Source organism: Sinocyclocheilus rhinocerous, unplaced genomic scaffold (assembly GCF_001515625.1).
Source record: "Sinocyclocheilus rhinocerous isolate Xijiao unplaced genomic scaffold, SAMN03320098_v1.1 scaffold3254, whole genome shotgun sequence".
In the NCBI taxonomy this organism is placed as follows: Eukaryota; Metazoa; Chordata; class Actinopteri; order Cypriniformes; family Cyprinidae; genus Sinocyclocheilus; species Sinocyclocheilus rhinocerous.
In genome coordinates, this window is record NW_015652273.1 from 61,839 (window position 1) to 76,351 (window position 14,513).

The 14,513-nt window shown below is 37.0% G+C and overlaps 1 pseudogene; it reads left to right on the forward strand.

Annotated features, from left to right (window-relative positions):
* The first annotated feature begins 6,101 nt into the window (after positions 1-6,101).
* The window catches only part of LOC107714275 (CAP-Gly domain-containing linker protein 4-like), a 9,445-nt pseudogene continuing 1,033 nt past the window's right edge, over positions 6,102-14,513 (forward strand).

Genomic DNA, 14,513 nt, shown 5'->3' on the forward strand with positions numbered 1-14,513 from the left:
AGAGGCAACGGAGCTCCGCCCCTTTGAGAAAACGGAGCTTGGCCCACAAGGCACGTGAGGCAGCGATCATGACCATCACCCAGCGCCAGGTAACGACCGCATCCAGAAACGCCCGGGTGATATGTTGTCTATAGCAAGACCCACATCGTCTTTACAAAGACGCAACGTCGTCTTTAAAAAGACGCACCCGTGAATGCTCTTTTAGGAAAAAAAGCTCTTTTAGCGTGCTGGAGCGCACAGGGGAGATGGCCGCCTGCAGCACCAACGGGGTTGTGCAGCCTGATGTGTGCAACCCACTCGACACGGGAAACCACCACCGCTGAAGCGCTGTACCGCCAACACGAAGAGCTCTCAAAGAGTGCGCTGAACTCCTTCAGTCGTCTTCTCTCAGTAGAGTAGTCAGGAGCAGGACGATGTGATCGCTCGGTCAGAAGCGAAAAACTGAATATGAGCTGCACCGGCTGCCTACTTAAACTCATGCTGTGATCAGCGGCAGCTGGATGCAATAATCGCATGCCAATGTGCATTGGCTCGTTTAGTTTACCTTCGAAGTAGATTGGTCTCTCCATTGGCTTCTATATGAAACGAAATTAGGCGCCAAATAATTTTTTTAGGTGCCACAGAATAACCATGTTTTATTATTATTATTTATTTTTTTTTTTTACATTTTAGTCATTCTGTCATGTGTTTATGTCTCATCTTTTCTTGTCTTTAATCCATCTTGTAGATGTCCTGGGAACTAAGTTTCACTTAAATTGGGAACTAAATGTATTTTCCAACTATATACAGTCACAAAGAATTGTTTATTACACATAATCTGTGCCAATATCGCGGACCGTAATTATTTCAGCATCACTTGGTCATTGAGTGTAATTTGGGCTCTTCCTCAATGCATCCTATAAATGTTGTCATATGTCCTGCACACATCCAGTCTGTTTTTCTTCATTAGAAATATGCAATTATATAGGAGGTGTTGGATTTTACCTTTAGCTCCTTGCATTCTTTCTTATCATGTAGACAATAGGTTAAGTAAAAATATGAATATGCAATATAGCACATACATTTAGGAAAATGTTCCTATTTATAGTTACTTTTTGTAGCTGACTGATGAGCTTATGGATGCTGAATGGTTATTCTGAGGTGAATGTTTGTTACGTCACGTGGCATTGTTTACAAGCTTTACGTGTTTTCCGCAGTTTGGAACACTGAATGAGCGATTACATGAGACATTTCAGTAAGATGTACTGTATCTTATAATATACCTTTTGATGTTCATTCATGTTTATTTTGTACTGTAGTATTAAAGAGAAAGATCTGATGGGTTAATGTGCCGCTTGAACTGAGGCGCTAACGCGATCGCTCATGCCACATTAAAGAGCGCCAAAACGGTATTTATTGTTTGAATTTCTTTATGAATTTGGCAGAATTTTAAAGCTGATAGTTTGTTCATTAAAATGTAACAAAGTACAAAGCTTATTGCAATTATTGGATTGCAAGTGTGCTACAAATTTTATGAAGTTCACACATTAACAGAACACAGCATATAGACTAAAGATCTTGATTAAAAAAAGCCATAGTATCGATTTTAAACGAATATCGTTGTTAACGATATTGCTAATATCCACACAACTGACAGCTTTAGCCTACAACTTGTGCATGAAATAGACACAGCTTTTCTGCACGCACTTCGCACATCTCATGCTGCACAACATGCTTTTGCTTTTAGCAGGTGTGCCGTTTCGACAGAGATGAGGACTGTTTGATTGTTTGTCTTTTTTCCACTAAAACTTTGATGTGCATCGTCTCAGTTTATAACGTCAACATAACTAAAGATGTGATCGCAAAACAAGCAGGAAAAAAGTCATTGCATGCAAATTTCTTAATCATAACGTAAATTTCTATAGTCGCCAGTGGCGACCTCAGCAAAAACTTAACTCGTAAAATGATATTTTTGGTCGCAAATGCCACCGTTTTAGTCAGAGTCTGGAGCCCTGTTCAGATAAGCCAACACCAGTCTCTCAAACGACTTCATGACCACAGATGTTAGGGCAACAGGTCTGTAATCATTAAGTCCTGTGATTTTGGGTTTCTTTGGAATGGGGATGATGGTGGAGCGTTTGAAGCAGGCAGGGACTTTGCACAGCTTCAGTGATCTGGTGAAGATCTGTGAAAAGATGGAGGCCAGCTGGCTGATTTTCTTCTCTTCTGTTTCCTGAAGACCTGACACACATCATCTTCACTGATCTGAAGTGCAGGAGTGGGGGAGAGGGGGATTGCTGGCGGTGTTAGTGGTTGTGTAGAGAGACGGTCAGAGTGGGTGTTGGGTGTGAGACCGGGGGTTTCAAATCTGCAGTAAAACTCATTCAGGTCTTAATAAATTGAATAAGCGAAAAGGCCAAATAATATATACCGAACAATAACTAACGCGATCAAATAGAGGCACACACAAATATGCAGCAAAACATGTCGGCAGTGTGAAAGTATTTAAAACTATCAGAGAAAGACGCAGAAATCATTACAAGCATGAAGCACCGACAGCGAGAGACTGTTTAGTGCTGCATCATGTCGCCAATGAGAAGAAGAGGTGGCTGATGCTGGTGGTTAGGTTACTGTATGATGATTGAAATCGCGAAATTACCTCAAACGATTAGTAAATAAACTGCAGAATGTTATATTTTATAATGCACGCAGGAATTGCATGTATTCTGACAGCGCTGCATGAGCTCGCGCCAGGGTTCAAAGTCCAAAGCGTGAGGAAAATCTGCGCTGAACTTGTTTAACTGAATATGCCACTGTGCCATTGTGCACATGAGCTGACATATCACTGTATTAACTGCTGTGGCTTGTGTTTTTTATATCTATACAATTTATTCGCAAAGTTAAATACATTATTTAATAAAATGTTATTGAAAAATTGTGCCTGAATGCTGCTGGTTTATGGTTTGGGAAACTAGAATAGCTGAACTGGCATAAAAAGCTTAAACGCTCGCTCCTGTCCGCTAATTAATGAGCGCTGAGTGCTGTTGAACTCAGCTCTGAGGTTTATGCGGAGAGCATTTTCATGTATCAGGCAGTGAATCAATTTCATCAAATCAAAAGCTGAACAGCAGATTTAGAGAGAAGTCTGGGATAATTTACTATGGCACGTATTATACTGGCTACATGTGCATAATGTTCAATTACACATACAGAAGGGACAGCATATAAGTAAGGGATAATGTACATCCAGCCTGCAGAATAACCCCCGACAGGGTGATCAAGACTTACCACTTATTACACAACATATCACCACATAAATAATTACGGCAATAAAAGATAGTGATTTAAGACAAAACATTTTTTAAAATCTTATCAGTTTGTTAGTTATAATATATTCCATTACAGTGTACAAAACAATCATTGCAAAATTGCAGCAGCTGTGTTTGTATGAAACGAGAGAGCGAATCTGCGATACAATGACATAATTAAATAATTGTACAAAATATTGAATAGAGTTTTAATATGTTATTACCTAACCAAACGCAAAGCTTCCACCAAGAAATACTATTCAAGCGTATAGCGCCGACTTCAGTTACCCGGATGAGCTTTTACTGGTTGTTATCGAGGGATAACATACCTTGGAATGTTGGGACTGACCAATCAGAATCAAGTATTCCACAGAGCCGTGTAATAACAAGTCAAGTCAAGTCACCTTTATTTGTATAGAGCTTTATATAACACTGATTGTGTCAAAGCAGCTTTAATAGTTTGGCAATGATGCAAGAAGACAATAACAGTCATTTTTCAGCTAAAGTCAGTTCATTGATGATTCAGTGATGTCATCATCCAGTTCAGTTAACAAAATATATTATACACATGATACAAGCATGTATCATGCTATTTAAATGAAACGAAGCAACAAATCAGAACTTATAATTTTAGATGCCTTGATAAGAACTTTGCTCGCTTTATCGCATTCTTTGAAGTATTTAATTAATATTTGCATTTATTAATATTTATTTAATTAATTGTTAATTTTATTGAATAAAAATACAATTGTTCATTGTTTGTGCAAGTAATGTTTACCATATACACCATTTGATTAATGTATTATTATTATTATTATTATTATATGGTGAAATTAACATGAACCAAGATTATTAAATGCTATAGAAGTGGTGTTCATTGTTAGTTCAAATTAAACCTTATTGTAAAGTGTTACCATATAATCTAATGCTTTAATTAATAGTAAAATATTAAATACATACTATTATATACACGTTTTCTGAATATACAAATTTTCAAAAATTCTAAGTAATTTAAAGTCCTAAAATTGCTCATCTCAGTATATGCAATGTCAATTCTTAGAGGATTCATCTCCAACAAGTAAAATAAACAATAAGATTACTTGTATTAATGATATCTATGCATAATTATGAATAATTTACAATTGTGCAATACACAATGCCTCAAAATCCAGCTATATTTCGGTGTAACAAGGTTGTTGTTGACTTGGAAATGCCCCGCTTTACATTGAACACCAATATCATATCACCAAATTATTACCAAATTATATTATCACAAATCAGTTACACTTCAGACATATAGTCAAGTCAAGTCAAGTCAAGTCTGCTTTATTGTCAATTTTTCCCCACTAGGATCAAGTTACATATAGCACTGTAAGCACTTCAGTCCTCTTCTAAGTGTGACCACCTTTGCCCTTCTATAATGAAACACATGTAGTGCAGCTTAATGGCTTTATTAACTGAACTCTGGTTCGACAAGGGTCGATAGTTAGTTATGAAGGCTTTGGACTTACTGTGGAATAACGGTCCGTGTACCTTCTGGTCATATGATTTTTCTACTTACAAAGAAATAAAGAGAAATGAGAGAGTTAGATTTTCGTTTTTCCATTTTGTTTAAGAAATGGAAAAATTTAAATTTAGCTGGATTTTTTTGTATTTTTGTTAATGGTAAAAAAATAGATTATGCTTTAATATTTGTTTTGAATGTGTGGGCGGCGCTGAAACGCTGAAAATTATAAATATTATATTTATGTGGGGTTGGATTTTTCCCATGAAACTGTTATGTAAAAAATCCGTTCTGCTGTTGTTATTAATGAAAACGTTACCCGTTTTTTTTTATGGTCCTAGAATAAAATGACTAGGCTAAAAATCAGTGGTATCATATTTTATTCCATGTCATGCTGTAAAATTCAAATGTCGTTTTACTGGTTATGAATAAAGCCATTTCTGTTTTGTCAATAACATGCAGCAGCCATGAAAATATATTTTCAGCGCCACCCACACATCAAAACAAATATTAAAGTATAATCTCATTTTTTACCCATGAACAAAAATGCGAAAAATCAAGCTACATTTTAGTTTTTCCGTTTCTTAAACAAGACGAAAAAGCGAAAATCAAACCGTTTCTCATTTCTCTTTATTACTTTTTAAGTAGAAAATCAAATGACCAGAAGGAACACGGACCAATAACGTCCAAAGCCTCCTGAACATTGGATTTTCTCTTTTTGCTCTAAGCAAGTAGTTGTCTTAAAGTTTGTTGCTGGAGAAGAACTGAACTTAAGTGCCCTCATTTGGAAGTAAAGTTTCAACCAGACAGTAATGACTTATTAATCTTTTTTTTTTAGAAAAAGAACATGGATCTTATCAGCCTTATCCATGCAGATTTATTGATGGGGTACTGAAAGCCCTAAGGTGAAATCCATCTTCCTCTCAATGTGCCCTTTTCATCTAGTATTCGTACATTCATAGAATAATGCTCACCCTGAGTTTTGTGCTTTGTGCTTTGTTTACTAAAAAGCAAGTGTTTGTTTGTCCTTGCATTACAAAGCATTACAAAGCTTTTTGGAAGGAATAACTGGATTTACTCAAATCGCAGGATTTGGTATTCGTTTGTGAGCTGTACTGAGAAATTACAGATTCGAGATTGTTTACCCAATCCTCAGGTCGGCGAGAAAATCGCTACATTTCTCAAAATGTGTCTGCTTGTACACTGTGTGTGTGTGTGTGTGTCTGACAGGATTTTGGTTGGGGATTGATTTGGACAAGCCGAGCGGAAAGAATGACGGATCAGTTGGAGGAGTACGATACTTCAGCTGTCCTCCTAAACACGGAGTCTTCGCCCCACCCTCACGAGTTCAGAGGCAAGTGTGCCTTCTTATTTCTGGTGTCTTGCTGACTTTTAGAATGATTATTTCTAACCGACTGTGTCTTTGATTGTTGGACGGACATTTTGACCTTTCTGTACAGAAGCATTAATAAGATTGTGCATCGACATTTGGAAGTCATTTCTCCATGAGGGACGTAACGGCCCCCACAGAAAATAACTGCCCTGCCCTTGTCCTCAATAGACATTTAAAATTAGATCCCAAGCTGGCATAACATATCATCACTATATACATTTGCTGGTATTTGCTGCATACAAACACATGCATGTATATATTTAAGAAAAATATGTTATGTTTATATGTTCAATATATTTATATAAAATATAAGAATATAAATATATACATGTAAATATGTTCAAAATATTTACTGTATGTGTGTGTATTTATATATACATAATAAATATACACAGTACACATTAGGGATGGGAAGATTCCCCGATTCGCTCGGTGCATCGGTAAAAAAAGTTAACGATGCGATGCATCGGTTTAAAAAGTGTGCATCGGCTACAAGCTGTCATTTATATCGCGATGCATCGTTTCTAACATATTTGCATCGGTAAAAAACGATAATGTATCGTATCGTTGGCTATGCATCGAGATGCGTATCGTATCATCCTGAGTCATGAGATGCACGTCCCTAGTACACATACATATATTATGTAAAGAAAAACTTTTATTTTGGATGCGATTAATCGTTTGGCGGCACTAATTGTTATTGTTACTTTTAAAAGCAATTAGACCTCTTTTCACGTAGACCAGTTAGCAATCATCTACAACCACCAACAACACCCTAGCAACCGCATATCATGGTAAAAACTGCTCGGAGTACCTTAGCAACTGCATAGAAATTTACTTACATGCAGAAGAAAGCCACATTTTCTTCATGAAACATAGTTTATGTTTGACTTTGTTTTTTTATTATTATTTGACAGGAAGATACTGAGAGAGGAATTAGTTCCCTTTTACTTCTTTTTGATTAAAATCAAGCCTCTTTTTCTTTTGCTCAAATTTATTTTTCTTCAGTCAGTCTTCCATTACGGCTCTAATCCTTCCCATCACCAGCGGTCTGCCCTCCATTTGTCCCTCTGTACCTTTTACGGCTTTATTCCACTGCTGGTTATTCAACAAAAGATCAATGTTCGTATCTTCTCCATGTCATGAATCATATATTCTTAATTCAGAACCATTCACCTATGCCATATTCCTCTCTTTCTTTCTCATTGTATTTCTGTAAAGCGGCTGACTGACTGATAAGCACATTGTTCTAGAAGCTTTCTTTCGTTCTGTCTTCTTAATTAACCCTCGGGGCAGCCACAGCTGAACCAAGAGAGATTTCAACCGCTGCCTTTAATGCACTTTTTTCATTTTGTCAGAGGCATTTTAAGTCAATCTGAAATCAAAATGGATGCTATTTACTTTCTTAATGCATGTTCCTGGTCTTACAGGAATTTTCCAGCCAAAAATGAACATTCTCTCATCTTTTACTCACCCTAATGCCGTCCCAGATGACTTTCTTCTATCGAACACAAACAATTTTTTTTTTTTAAGAATCCATCTCTTTGAGTCCATATAATGCAAGTAGATTGGAAGCTCAAAGTTGAGTTCATCTGAAGAAAGAAAGTCATGAGGTGGAGTAAATTATGAGAGAATTTCAATTTGTGTCTGGAGTATCTTTTTAAGGCCCATTCACGCCAAGAATGCTAACTATTAATATAAGAATAACTGTATTAGCATCCACATCAACACACAATAGTGTTCTGTTTATTAAAAGCACAGGCTGTAGTTATTTCACCTGCCTCTTTAAATGCTCCAGTTCTTTAGTCGGGTGGATTCTAATTGGCTGTCAATGTTATTATCGTTCATCAGATGAAAAAAAAAAAGAAACATTTCTTAAAGTGATTCCAATGATATCGTTCTTCTGTGTTGTTACTGTTATAGTTGCGATGTGTACATATTCTCTTAGAATTAGAAGGCTTATTACAACTTTAATAAAGTAAAAACTTCCTCACGTCATCTTGGCTGTGGAGCGGAGATTATACTGTTAACAGTTATTGTAATGTTATTGTAGTTTTAGGCTACTGTTGTGGTCAGTGCAGCATTTCTAATGTTGTGTCTCTCTTAATGTTAGTTAACAAAGTGTAAGGGAATCAGGTCAATTTAGCTAAAAGGGAATCATTTGTTTTAATAGGGAATTTGGACAGAATCACTGTTTTACGGCTGATCACTGAGTCGGCCAGCGATTCATTGAACGAGCCGTATAACATCAACTCTGCAATGGATATTAAAATCCAAAATATAGTGAAAACACTATTTATTAGCACAGTAACAAGATCGGCAGTTTAAGCCATTAATTTGTAAACACAAAACACAAGATACTTCCCTTTTCAATATGAATAAGACTTTATTGGATAAATCTAAGACAATATAAACTAATCTATCACATAAACTCGGAAAGAAATGAAACTAAAGTAGAAGCCAGCAAGAGCGCTAAAAGAGCGCTAAAAAGCAGCGTCAAAACACGGTGGCAAAAAGGCAAGGAAAAAAAAACCTAAACGCATAATTTGATGGTGTCCTGAGTATATAAACCGGGCTGTTGGACACATCCCAAATGGGGTCTTGACCAATTAGACACTGTCTTAGCTCGGGGTGTTGCGATGTTTCTCCTCCCAATACATAAATCAGCATGTTATCTTATCAGTCACATGGTCTGAATTTTCCCGCTCTTGCAGAGTGTAATTTTGGACATGATTTCTATAACAAGAATATGATACATTTGACAAAGAATTGATTGGAAGAAACATTTCAAGCAAGAAGATTCAAACACACACATAATAAACATGAAAATGAACCCTTAAGCTATTCAATAGTTATTAAAAAGATATACACAATGAGTGATCAGAACATGATAGTCAAATGTGTGGGTTACATACATGATATGGAGTTAAGCAATGGACTGATATTCGTTTAAGTCCTTTTGAGATCATTTTGATGCATCTACGTATGTAAAAGACAGTGTCTCTGTCGTTCTGTAAATGTGTGGGTGTGCTTTGTGAGGAACAAAAAGTTCAAAAGGTCTAGAAGGAGCCTGGTCTTTGTCCTGGGTGGGGGAAACCAGTCCGAGGAAGTATGTAGCTCATGATTTCTATCATGGATTTACATTTGATGGTCAGGCTGTGCATCTCTTTGACCATCAATCTTGGTTACTTGCCCCAAAATTGACAATCTCCTTCCTGAGTTGAAATTATCAATGTGTTAACTTTTGTGTTAATGTTGAAAGCTGTCCAAACTGTGGAGTTGGTTGGTTAGGCTTGCTTCAGACTCGTGGCGCCAGGATCTGATCTGTCTTGGGCCTCTTTGTGGAATTCGGCTCTTTGGGTTGTTCAAACACCAATCTGATCAAATCTTAAATTGTCTTATTCGCTCGGATACCCTACAAAAGGTTACAGGTGTAATAGCAAATAATGGTACATTTAAAAGGAAGCATAACTATTAAGATATGCTGAGATGCGTTTAAGTCCCTATAAACACTTTGTTTATAGTAATTTATTATATAATTGTAAATAGTCTATAATGTGGCTTTGTTTTTTTATTTATTTTTTTTTTTTTAAGTTCTTCAGACATTTTTTGGTTGGATGGTTAATAAAGCATGAATTTCAAATGGTCATATTTTAAATTAGTAGCATGCTGAAGTAGACCACATCCTCTTAAATAAAGCTTCCTCAATGAATGCCGGCCGTCAAGACAATGTGCGGTGCTGGCAGTTTTTCAGGAGAGGGATAGTCTTCAACAATTACTGCAAACTCCTATTTAAGTCTGGCACCGTTCTGGTACGGAACGACCAAGATTTACGATCCAATCAGTTCCCTATAGACCATTTCAGTCTGAAATACATCACATTATGGATGTAAAATGGGTTTCGAGTGCCATTTCATGCTGACTTCAAAGATGTTCATTTCAAAGATTTTTCCTGTCCATTTTTTTTTCTGTCCTAACGTGCAAAGGTTTGTGGTTTTGTTCCTGCTTACACATTTACATGTCAAATTGTCACTGTTTTGAAGTGATTTGTTGTTTGACAGCTAGCAGAGTATACGCAAGGGTAAAATAATGCATCTTGACAGTTTTCTGGCAGAGCATCAGTTGTAAAAGTGCAGTGGAAGAAGTAACACTGAACATTCACTTTGTTTTAACTAGCAGGATTCATGGTTCAGTGGACTGTCTGTCAGAGCTGTCCTCGTCTCGGATGAACTATTCCTTCACAGGTGAGCCAATACGGTTGTCTGCTGTCTGATTCCCTCTCCTCTGTCAAATCTTTTAAGACTGAAGACATTCCTTTTTCAAATAAAACTGTAGATTTTCAGATATTTGGTCACTTTTCAGTGGATGTTTGTGTTTGTTGTAATAAGGAATTCGACGCACTCTCAGCACTTCCTCAGCCATCGCCACGCAGAGAGAACCAAGCCGCAAAAGTCAAGCAAGCAGGTGGGAATAATGTTCGAGATAAGTAATCATTGTCTGACTTCTTTTTCATGATTGGTTTTTGTGATAATTGGCAACACCAGAAGCAGGATAGCTAGCTCTTATTAGACCAAAATCTAAAGAAACCCAAATCTCAAGAATTTAGAAACAAGCTTTTTCTGGTCAATTTTAATCTAAATTTAAATAAATTAAATATAAAACTTTGTGTGTGTTCACTGCTGTGTGTGTGCACTTTGGATGGGATAAATGCAGAGCACTAATTCCCGGTGTGAGTCACCATACTTGGCCACATGTCACTTCACTTCTATGAGCAGAAATGTATGCATTAATTAGCATTAATTAGTGATGCACCAAAATATTTTTTTAGAGAAAATCTGAAACCGAAATTAAAGTTTTAATTTAGCCAAAACCAAAACTTAAAACAAAGTTTTTTAATAAGATTCAATAATCAATTAATCAATCAAATTAATTTAATAATCAACACACTAATTGTAATAATCAAGTCAAGCAAGCAGGTGGGAATAATGTTCGAGATAAGTGTCACGAATCCGGTCCATGACCTTCCGTCTGCTAGCCATCAGAGGTCACCCTTTCCATTTTCATTGACTCTTGCACTACACACTGTTGCATATCACCCCGGACTACATATCCCATCATTCATTGCACTGATTGCACACAGCTGTTTCATATCACTCACTCACTATATAACACTCACTCAAACAACCATTCTCTGCCGAGTATTGTATGCGCTTATCGCCAGCAGTGATAGCTACTCTACAGAGCCCTCGGTAGCTTCCTAGCCCAGCCTAGTCTTGCCTTGTCTGTTTTCGATCTGTGCCTGTTTTTCCTGGATTTATCCCTTTAGTCTCGCCCTTGTGATCCTGTTCGCCAATCGTTGACCTACGCTAGCCCTAGGACTATTCTTGTGTCTTGCCCGCCATATACCTGTTTGCCACCGTTCGACCCTGCCTGGTGTTTCTGATCTCTCTGCTTAATAAAGCTTGCACATGGATCCGCACGGCTCACGTCTCGTCAGCCCCGTAACAACTACAGTATGCATTACTTATTTGGATGTTTAATGCTTTGTAAATTAAGCCTTATACAAGAATATAAAGAATATTTTGTGTATTGAAAATTAAAAATGTTCTTAAGAAATCTGTAGTCTTGACAAATTGATTGGCTAAAGACATTTTACATAAAGACATACTGTAGTAAACAAATTCAAATCAACACAACAATGCAGCGTCAATGAAGACTGTTATTAAGATAACTGGACAGTTTTACTGTATCATGTATTTCTGGAAACAAAACCTCAACACCTTTTTAACAATTTTAATTGGTTTAATATTTTGTCTAATTTTATTATATTGATACAAATGTTTGTGTGGATTGTGTTCTTTTCTCTGCCTGTCCTGTTCCGGCCATGGAGGCCGCCTATGAACTCCCTGCCTGTCCTGTCACGGCTATGGCTATGGAGGCCGTCTGTGAATCCTTGTCCCGTCCTATCACGGCTATGGAGGCCGTTTGCGAACTCTCTGCTCATCCTGTCCCAGCTATAGAGGCCGTTTGCGAACTCTCTGCTCGTCCTGTCACGCCTATGAAGGCCGTCTGTGAACTCTCGTCCCGTCCTGTCACGGCTATGGAGGCCGTCGGTGAACTCTCTGCCTGTCCTGTCACGGCTAAGGAGGCCGTCTGTGAATTTCTCTGCCGAGTATTGTATGCGCTTATCGCCAGCAATGATAGCTACTCTACAGAGTCCTCGTTAGCTTCCTAGCCCAGCCTAGTCTTGCCTTGTCGGTTTTCTCGGTTTTTGATCTGTGCCTGTTTTTCCTGGATTTATCCCTTTAGTCTCGCCCTTGTGATCCTGTTCGCCAATCATTGACCTACGCTAGCCCTAGGACTATTCTTGTGTCTTGCCCGCCATATACCTGTTTGCCACCGTTCGACCCTGCCTGTGTTTCTGACCTCCTCTCATGTTAATAAAGCTTGCATATGGATCCGCACGTCTCACGTCTTGTCAGCCCCGTTACAATAAGTAATCGTTGTCTGACTTTTTTTCATGATTGGTTTTTGTGATAATTGGCAACACCAGAAGCAGGATAGCTAGGTCTTATTAGACCAAAATCTAAAGAAACCCAAATCTCAAGAATTTAGAAACAAGCACTTTCTGGTCAATTTTAATCTAAATTTAAATAAATTAAATATAAAACTGAAGTAAAACATAAAAAAAAAAAAAAAACACTGATATACTGACTAATATACTACTACTAATTATAAAAAAGAATTCATATATTATGGGGAAGTCATGGCCTAATGGTTAGAGAGCTGGACTCGTAACCCAAAGGTTGCGGGTTCGAGTCTCGTACCAGCAGGGATTGTAGGTGGGGGGAGTGAATGTACATCGCTCTCTCCCACCTTCAATACCATGACTGAGGTGCCCTTAAGCAAGGCACCGAACCCCCAACTGCTCCCCGTGCGCCGCAGCAAAAAATGGCTGCCCACTGCTCCGGGTGTGTGTTCACTGCTGTGTGTGTGCACTTTGGATGGGATAAATGCAGAGCATTAATTCCGAGTATGGGTCACTTATATCACTTCACTTCTTCACTTCTCTGAGCAGAAATGTATGCATTAATTAGTGATGCACCAAAATATATTTTTAGAGAAAATCTGAAACTGAAATTAAAGATTTAATTTAGCCAAAACCAAAACTTAAAACAAAGTTTTTTAATAAGATTTAATAATCAATTAATCAATCAAATTAATTTAATAATCAACACACCAATTGTAATAATCAACACAAATTACAAAAAAAAAATATATATAAAAATTTATATTGCACAAAATGTAGTTTTTATATTAAACTTTTTTTAGTGATGTAATGTTTTTAATGGAAGCCCATTTCCGCCACAGAAAAAAAAGAATTGCAATTGCAACTTTTTATCTCACATTTCTGACTTTTTTTTTTCTTGCAATTGTCTCACAGTTTATGTCTCACAACTCTGATGACTTTTTCCAGAATTGTGAGATATTAACTCACATATACAAGTTATAACGTTCAATTCAGGGAGGGGAAAAAAAAAAAGTCAGAATTTCAATTTTAGATTTCGCATTTCTGACTTTATTTCTCAGAATTGCAACTTCATATCACACAATTCTAACTTTATAAATCGCAATTATGAGAAAAAATATCAGAATTGTGAGCTAAAAAGTCATAATTACTTTTTTATTATTTTTATTCAGTGGCGGAAACAAGTTTCCATTGTTTTTACTCCAATTCATCATTGAAATATAAACTTTTAAACGATGACAGTAATAAAAACTGTAACTAGAAGTAAAGAGAAGATACAGTCAGTTTATGTATGCTACGTGCTGCCTCTTGAACTGAGGTGGCAACAACGACTAAATAGTGCCAAAACCACATTCATTTGAATGTTATTATAAAAATGAACAGAATTTAATCAGACTATGTTTCAGAAGTAACCAAGCACAAAGCTATATAGTTTATATAGTTGCTCTACAAGTACGCATCAACTGAATACAGCTTAGACAGCTTAAAAGATCTTGGTTTATCAAAATGAAAATTGATTAAAGGGGTCATATGCTATTTCAATTTTTCCTTTCTCTTTGAAGTGTTACAAGCTCTTGGTGCATAAAGAAGATCTGTAAAGTTGCAAAGACTAAAGTCTCAAATCCAAAGAGATATTCTTTATAAAAGTTAAGAGTCAACCACGCCTATCTAAAACGGCTCGTTCTAACATGCCCCCACATATCTACATCACTATGTGGGAAGATTTGCATAACACCGCCCAAATGTTCACACAAAGAAAGAAGGCATAACTTTTATTCACGCTGTAGTATTGTTGCTGCC